Below are 9621 nucleotides of genomic sequence, written 5' to 3'. Positions count from 1 at the left end.
AGAATTGTCTAGATGGGAGAGAGTGTTCCTCCTGACTGGCCTAAATAGCCAGTCTGTGTACGGGCCTCGGGGTTGCCCTCTTTACCCGGGCTGGTTTCTCCCCGGCAAGTTATCCTGCCGTGTCATATATTTTGGCCCGAAGGGCCAGGGTCAAACTGGCCCCGTGGCTGTTTGTCATGTCCGCTGCTCCTGTTTTGTCAGATTGTCTTATCCGGGTGGCTGTCATGTCCAGTGGTTGGTTGTCTAGATGGAAATGGCGCAAATCACGTAAGCTTCGATATAATTTTTAAAGTAGTCGTATGTCAATGTAACATTTAAATTTTAAAACCAAAACAACATTGCCTTGTTTATACAAATATAGAATAATAAAAAATCATCTCCCAAAATTGTACCCTCCCTAGCGGGACATTCACGATAGACGCAGCGGTTACGTTATCAAAAAACTACCACAGCAATACTATGTATCGAACAAACCTGGTTGTCACAGGCTTTATCTAATTTTGTTGTAGCATTTACCTGCATCCTATTGGCGGAAGTTGCGTGAAGATTACAATAAAGCGACCGGATTGGTTCGTACCTTTGATGACGCTATTAACAGTATTGTCTTTACTTCATTTGCAAGCAATCTCTTCTTTATATGTTTACAACTTTACTACGTATTGGCGTAAGTATTTGATTGCATTGCAATCAAAATAATTGATCAATATTTTGTTAGTTATCACTTATCTAGAGCATTACAACGATACAATAAAATTCAATTACTTACAAAAAAAAAACTGTTATTTAAAGTTAAAATTTAAAAATTATGATTATACACACTATTTAAATTTCAACCAAATTTAACATTCAGACTATAATTAGTCAAAATTTGCTTAAAGATTTTTTTTAACTTCTAGTGGAACCTAAAATAAATCACCTGAAATATAATAACTTAGAAAACCAATATGTACATGAACAAACACAAAACTTACAGAATTATATTTCGGTCATGTCATCTATTCATTCGATCGCTCTTATACTATTTATATAGGAGCGTTTTCTATGAGACTGCAAAAAATAATTATTCGGTACGATTTTACGATTACCAAGGTATTGTATAAACGAATCCAGCATATATCGGTACTGTGGAATACGCTAGTATTGAACAGGAGCAGAGGTCCTTGACCTTCACCTTTTATTTACAGATTCCAAAGCGACGAAGTGGGGTGGAATATGCTCCTTCTTACTTCCTCAAACAATAGATGAATAGTCTCTATTTTCGACAAATGTACAAATGATAGCGTGATCAAACCAAATCTATACATTTTAATTAATAATTATTTGTTTTTTACAGACGGTATATTCAAATTATACATAACGGCCCTCAGAATGTGTGTCCAAAATATCCAAGTGGGTGTGTAAACATACATAATTATAACAATAGTTTTTAATTACTCTTAAATTGTATTGGCTTATTGTCTTAGGTATAGTTTCGTTGCATGAAAGTATGTCTTTTTCATTTCTCAAGTAAACAGTCAGCGTGGAACGTTTGTCAGCTATTCCTGAACCAGACTTTACGCCTGAAGTCTAAGCCGTCTCATTTGATTAGAATGAGGGGATATTCCTGTATTTACAAACACTTGTGCACTTTCATATGAGTTATAGTTACCTTATATCCAACATGATTATTGAAATTATAATAATTCACATCGTAATAAAAAGGTAGTGAAGTGATACCTCGTGATGAAACCTCGTTGAAAATTTATGTCCAACTTTGGGGACTAAGGTATTACATTCATTGTGCCTGTACACAACAATACTAAGTATTGCTATTTATCCATAGAATATCTGATGAGTGCGTGATAACTACCCAAAAGATGTTGCACGAAACCCTACCACAAAGTAGAATCTGTATACGAACGAGTTAATTAATTGTATGAATATTATTTTAGGTTATTTAACGGATATGAACATGCTATATATTATACATTTTCTTTAACTTTCGTTCTTACGCGTTCCTTGGCGGTTTCGCTCATCGCTGCTCAGGTGCATTCCGCGTCTCTTGTCGCGGCTCCATCGCTTTACAACGTACCATCTTCCTCATATGGTACCGAGGTAATTTTATTTATATTATCTTGTTTTATTTTCCTCTATGTCTATTAATATATGCCGATAAATGTCTGGCAAATTGCGCACATTTATGTGTGCATAAAGAAAAGAGAAGCTGTAGTACTTCATATTTTAACAGTCATATATTATTATGTCATTATATATTATGCAACAGTTGGTAGGAATTGTAGTTACGAAATTAGTAAAATATTTTAATCATTTGTTAATTTGTTTTAAATATATGAAATAACTTATTTTTAGACATATCAATTTAAGAAAAATATAACGTTTTATATTGCAGGTTCAAAGATTTCTTGAGCAAATTCATGGTGACACCGTAGCATTGACAGGACTTAACTTTTTCTACGTAACTAAAGAGTTGGTTTTATCTGTGAGTGTAACTTTATACTTAATATTTGTATCAGAGGCAGTCTGCGTGGGTTGAATACTTCGTTAGCTAGCTTAAAAGACTTTCGATCCCGAGGTCTTGCGTTCAAGCACCTGGTCAGATCAATGTAAAAGTGATTAGATTTTTCGGACGATAAACTTAGGAGCGACCTGGAGTGTAAAACTGTCTAGATATAATATGAATTATATATTTTTAAATAATATACTTTTTATTTTCAGGCGATTGGTACCATTGTAACTTACGAACTTGTCTTGCTGCAGCTTAATCAATAAAACTAACGAAGATAAAAATAAACGATAACACGAATGCAGCTCATTGCAACACATTCAGGGAATTTGAAACATTTCATATTGTAACGTAAACGTTAAAAGAGCCTAGAAATTTTACATACAAACAAACAAAAGATGATATATCAAGTAATTCATAAATGATTTGATATTTAACAGCTTTCGATCTTTACTGGGGCAATTTGCTATCCAATGAATATCACTTAAGCTTTATAACACAAACATTTTCTGATTGTGAGATTTATTAGTGTAATATTTTTGGCACAATAAAATATATGAATTACACAAAAAATATTTTTCTGACTACATTTAATGATTTATAAATCTATATATATATATACAACTATATACACGGCGGTCAAACTAAATAAAAATGTAAAAAGGCAAGTTATAAGTTAGTTAACTAATTAAAGAACATGGTCGATCCGATTAAAAAGAAACTGATTGATACTCTTTGATTCAGTTTTTCGAGCTGGTGGTAGATTTACTTTCAATTTAATTTGTATTGTTTACTAGATGGTAGGTAGGTAGTAGTGGCGACTAGATCAGATATTTAACCCCTACACAGTAATTCTTAGTAATGTTGCGTACTGGTTTGAAGGGTGAATAAGCAAGTATAAGTAGAGGCAAAACAGACATAGCATCTTAGTTCCCATGGTCGATGACGCATTGACGATGTAAGGAATAATATAATACTTCTTACTTCGCCAGTGTCTATAGACGGTGGTGACTACTTACCATAAGCAGAACCGTCTGCCCGCCTAAAAAAATCAATTTATTCAATACATGTTGTGTTCTCTGTGTATATATTTTTTGTGTGTACTTCTGTTGGAGTTCCGTCTGAATAAATAAACAGTAAAGTTACTTTTAAATCACAATACATAAAAATGCCAATGTCTTCTTGATTTCAAAAAAAGTATTCTTTGAAGTAGACACGAATTTCATAAATGTTCAAATGGATGTATTCTTTTCAGGTATAGAATATAAATCGTTTATTTAAAATCTAGATAGTATTAGAAACTCTGACCTCTGTCAGAGATCGCCTAAGTATTGGAAAAAAAATCAATATTGGGGCAATGACTGTTTATCAGAAGTAAATGCATATATCCAGTAATAATTATCCCTACTCATACCATATCGTTACTGTGTAAAAATATAACAAAAATAGAACACATCAAAGCCGTGTTTTAGTTGAAGCGAAATGGCCGGTAGTTGAATATCCATTTACTGAACGTGAGCAGTTCTATTAAATACACTTTATTTAACAGTTAGTAAAGAATTTCGTATTATTTTTCCATGATACATGGGATATTTCATATTACTTTTCTATAATAAAATGTAAAATAAACAAACTAAAATTTAATATAAACAAACAATTTTAAGTGGATTTTTCACCATTTTTAACAGTGTGATTAAGTTACTGTTGGTTTTTTTTTAAGGTAATTTACTAACTTCGACTAAATAACTTTAATTTTTGATTTGAAATATCTATTATCACGCTTTAGGAGTGACATACTCATAGGCCGTGACAATATTTGCTCATGTCGTCATGCTACCCCTCCGCCGCGGCCTTCTACTCCCTTGTGTGTGCGTGGCACGTATATACGTAATTCCTATACATTATTATAATGATATTATATATATTGATATTATATGTATATATATAATATAATATTAAAATGATTTTATTTCTTTTCTCTATCGTGATCATGTTTTTCATTTGCTTAAAGTTCTCTACGGACATCATTGTTTTTAAAAGTCTCGTATATTTATTTGGTCAGACTCTTAATATTAGGAGTCAGATATCGATAATTCTGCGTCCTTTCTCGTTGATAAATGAAGCAAATAACAAGTTATAATTATCACAGTTCTAAAAAGTTATAAAATTATTTTCTTACTAATTACAGATACTAATATTTTCAAGAATGTGATCTCAATTAGTATGTCTCTGGTGACTGTTATACATTTTTAATGTCAGAATTAAATATTTTTAAAATTAGCGGTATTTTCTTTTTATAATGCGAAATGTAGAAACGGCAGATAATTCTTTATATCAACATTTTTCTGCACGAAACTCGCAAAAGGACGTCTTGCAACCGCAGCTTTAGATTCGAGAGAAAATATTATCTAAGTAACTACAAAATATTAAGGTTTACTCGAAAATTTTTACCGAAACATTTAATGTCTCTTCATTTTGTTATCCAACAATTATTCGATTAGACTCTGGCGCCGCCATACCTTGCGATTACGACTGCACTAAGTTTTATCGAATAATTGGTTAATTCAAATGTATAAATAAAATATAAAGGTTTTTACTATCGAACGGCCAGGCAAACGCGACCAAAGCGCCATAGGAACACAGTGAAAATTCCCCACCTACGTACGAAGCACTTTGAGTCTACATTCATCATTCGCACTGCGAAACTATGGAATGCTTTGCCTGAGTCCGTGTTTCCTGATAGGTACAATGTTGGTGTCTTCAAATCCAGAATAAACAGGTTTCTTATAGGCAAGCGTGCTACATCTTAGACCGTGTAGATGCTTAACATCAGGCAAGTCAACGGTCAAACGCTGGCCTATTAATTGTAAAAAAAAGGTGTATTTTTATTAGATATTGCTTTTATTAATGTGTATACATTTCAAATAGTTTGTCTAATATTTATGTGATTTTAATTCAATATTAATTATAATTAATAAATCTTGTTTCATGATAACTTCAAGCCATTCAGAACTGCCTCAGGCTTGTCCTAAGCTGCCCTATAGTTGTGGCAATTTCGGACATTAATCGTCTTCAACAAACAAAACAAGAATAACAGTTGGAGATTTGGAATATTACTAACTCTGATATAGATAATTTGTAGCCTAATGACCAGACTAAACATTCCAGGTAAATAATCAATCAATTTCTAAACTTTTCAAGGGTTCGCTATGACGTTTTACAACTGGTAAGGTGGTAGGGCTATTTGCAAGCTAGTCTGGGTAGTGCTATGAAAAATATCGTGAGAAACTTGCACTTTTGTTTGATTCTAACCTACTAAAACCACTACGATGACCGTCGTCGGCACGGATCGGATATTGCGTAGATGCTCTAAACTATTTATTCTACACAACAGGATTTTTCTTTTCACTAATTTATACTCAGATACTTACTAATATTGCATAACAAATGTCCAAATATATATACATTCTAAAGTTCAATGCATCAAGTTTGAATATTAAAGAGGAATGATTATTTGAATTATAAATGGCACTTTAAAAGCAATTTTAAATTGAAAAGTTAAAATTCTTTGGGAATATATTATAAAGTTTTCCGTTTAACTTTGAGTTCAGTAACATAGTTAATTTCATAAGGATTTTTTTAGGTTTTATTAAAAAGTAAAGTTTTATAACTTAATTAAAAAAAAAATTAAGGCTACGATATACCGTGAAAAAACCGCTTCAATAACGTAAAAGTGGTGGAGTACTCACGATAATTGATGTGTAAATAACAAATCTTACGAAGACGTCATCTGACGCTCGAAATATTACGAGTACTTGACAGTCTCAGTTAGCCTCTACCGGACCGTGTAACAAGCGCGTCATGTATATACATAAAAATACACCAATGATCACCCAATGACATTCTATTGTACGCTATTTGCTTAGTTCATTCGCAACCAATTACGATTATCCTTCATACATTCGTTCTTCAATATAATATTCGTTCGTTACTTTACAGATCACATAATAAATAATTCTATATTATAATAAGTAGAAGTAAATTGTGTACAATATATTTTCTTCTTAATTAAATAAATAAACAAACTGATTAAATGAGTCTCCTAGTAGTAAGCTCATTGGGATTGGCATTGTATGAAATATTACCCATTCCTTAAATCACTTTCATTCGGTGGGCCTTGTGCACGCCCGTCTGGGTCGTATTATTACCACGTTTTGACATTTCACAATGTAATGTAACGTGATCTGCGGTAAGTTTCAAATTTCTTCTCACAAAAACTTTACTGAAGTTCCAGTCGTATACTAACTGAATTTTTCATTATATTTGTTCAACTCCCTAAGTATTGCAAGCAAGGTAATCTTTACAAATGCAATAAATATTTGTAAAGATTATCTTGCTGGCGTAACAAGATATGACAGTATAAAGTATAACATTTATTTATTCAAACACTATATTGTAGTTTTTGCCCACGGTTTTACTCGCTTTTTTAGGATGGTAGGTTCTAAGTTTAAAAAAAGGCTATGTCCTTCCTTAGGGTTCAAGCGTACTTCGTGCTAAATTTAATCAAATTCAGGTCCACCGTTTTACCACAGAACTGCGAGGCATCGTAAAGATCTGCACCCGTATGTAGTTGACGTATCTAAGACACGTACGGAACGATTTGCTTCCTCGTTTCTGATACGCACCGCTAAGGTCTGGAATACCCTCCCGACCTCCGTGGTACCCACCACCTACAATATTGGTACCTACAAGTTAAGAGTAAATAGGCATCTTCTAGGCAAGCGCGCTCCAACTTAGACTGTATCTTCACTTTCCATCAGGTGTGATAACGGTCAAGCCATAGCTTATGTATTTAAAAAAAAAAAACCTCAGCGATTTAGCCGTGAAAGCGTAGCAGATATACAGAGTTACTTTGGAATTTATAATATTAGTTTAGATAATATTACGAATTAATCAATCGACATAAAAGACTGTCCGCTCTTTATGCATCTCATTGGATGTACCATTTGTAACACTGAAACAAGTAATTAGAATCATTAGTTAATTATTATTTATCGTTATAATATTATATTGTTTATCGTTAAATTGTATATAAACATTTAAAATTTGACAAACATTGCCTTTATTTACAAAATGTATGTAAAAGATTAGACAGATATAACAATAAAAAACTCGCTAGTTGTTTAGTAAAATTCAGATGGAACGAGCCAAGATTACCGAATAGGACACGTCGATCTCAACCAAAAATGCGCGTTTATAATTGAAAAAACACTACTCATTTTCATGTAAATACGTTTGTTTTTATAATTCTTCTCGTGCTGAGTGGCGAAGGGAGATAAGGAAACGAATCATGTGGAAAAGCAGTTGTCTAATATTCTCCCTTAAGTGGTGGTATTATTACAGAGAAGTAGCTTAGTAGCGTAACACATACGGAGATTTACTGCTACTAAATAGATTAATAAGAGAATAATTATTTTAAGGAATTTTTATATAAAATTGTAACATAAAAAAACTTTAGTACTTCTATTAACTGGCCCGTTGGCGCTGTAGAAAATGGCACTCCGAAGTTGCAGGTTTAATTAAGGGTGAGAGTGGGTGTATTATGTATTTAAGTATACAAGTAATCGCCCACTGGTCGAAAATCGACCATAATTTGTTAAAATTTAATTGAAGATTTTAAACGAAGTTTGCCTTCCATAGGAACAGACGAAAGTGTGTTTAAAATTATTAATTATTAATAAATAAGGTTCAAAAAACAATACTAAATCTAGTTCGTGTAATGTCTTAAAAAAACAATACAATATTAAACTTACCTAAATTATCTCTGCAAATGACACGTCTCGCGTGACACAAATTAACAAAGAACTGATACCCTCTTTTGTATCTACTAAACATCATGCACACTGGGTGCTTGTCATTTTCGGTAAGATCTTGGCAAACTATATCACACGGATCATTGTTGGAATCATACGATGATCGAGTTAGCGATGTCTGTATTGCTAACATAAGAGTGAAAACATTGTATTTAATATTCTACTTTAATGTAGGAATGTAATTAAAGATCTACGACAAAGGATACACTTACGAGTACTCCTTCAAGTGCTCCTTCAATTGTAGCATCAAGCACATTAAATAAAGACTAAGCAGAAACATACTAAAAACTCCCATCCCGACTTCGTACAGGTACACTTTATACAAAGTTACCCCCTTAATGCCCCCTTACAGTTGAAATATCCAAAAACCCTTTCTTATCGTAATTGTCTCGTATATCGTTTTTCGGTTCGTCAGTCAGGACAAGTGATTTTATAAATCTGTAGCTTTATTAAAACCTAGTGCTTGCCCGCAGTTCCGCCCGCGTTCGGCTTCAAAGAATTTCATCAAAATCGGTTCAGTGGCGTAGTCGTGAAAGCGTAATAGATAGACAGAGTTACTTTTCGCATTTATAATATTATTACTGATATATAATTAACACCCGTCCTACTTCTGATAGATGGTGATAGATGGTTATGTAATGGTGATGGTAGCTGGTTCATTTTTCGCCCAGAGAATTGAAATTGCAATTCAAGGTGGTAATGGCGCTACCATTCTTGCCTTCATTCCACACTGTCATGATTTGCACAGTAGCTACTTTTAATATCCATTTAGTTATACTTACGATATAATTGCAAATAATTTTTATATACCATATTATTTTAAAGAATAAATATAATAACTTACAAATAATAAAAATAAGTGCAATAAATGCAATTCCTTGGTACATGACGTCACAATAATGGCAATTAATAAACATTTTCTTATAAAAAAAACAAATCTAATATTCAACTCAACTTCACCTACTATGATTATTATTATTTTTTACTCACATACTTTTTTTATATTCAAATAATATTTTTTAAATAAAATATTCATGAAGTAAAGTTTTTGTATTACAGTAATAAAATATAAAAATTTGCACGACAATAACCGATGGCTTTTTTTATTCACATTTTTATGTAAATATTACATCATTTGAATGGTCATAAAATATTTTATGAATCTATATGATAAATAATATACGTACTTATATCTGTTTGAAATAACTAAACCTTGAAAATGTTATTGATTACCAAAAAAGTTGG

The 9621-nt window shown here is 32.3% G+C and overlaps 1 long non-coding RNA gene across 1 annotated transcript; it reads right to left on the bottom strand.

Moving 5' to 3' along the window:
• Positions 1 to 6674: 6674 nt before the first annotated feature.
• On the bottom strand, positions 6675 to 9361 carry LOC126773619 (uncharacterized). Its single transcript, XR_007669750.1, has 3 exons — positions 9221 to 9361; positions 8317 to 8502; positions 6675 to 7517 (listed from the first exon to the last, which is right to left on the bottom strand). It is a non-coding gene; the product is annotated as an uncharacterized LOC126773619 (long non-coding RNA).
• Between the last annotated feature and the right edge of the window lie 260 nt (positions 9362 to 9621).

This window comes from Nymphalis io, chromosome 2 (genome assembly GCF_905147045.1).
Source record: "Nymphalis io chromosome 2, ilAglIoxx1.1, whole genome shotgun sequence".
Lineage (NCBI taxonomy): Eukaryota > Metazoa > Arthropoda > Insecta > Lepidoptera > Nymphalidae > Nymphalis > Nymphalis io.
Note: the sequence above shows the minus strand (reverse complement) of the source record. Positions and strands in the feature narration are given on the sequence as shown.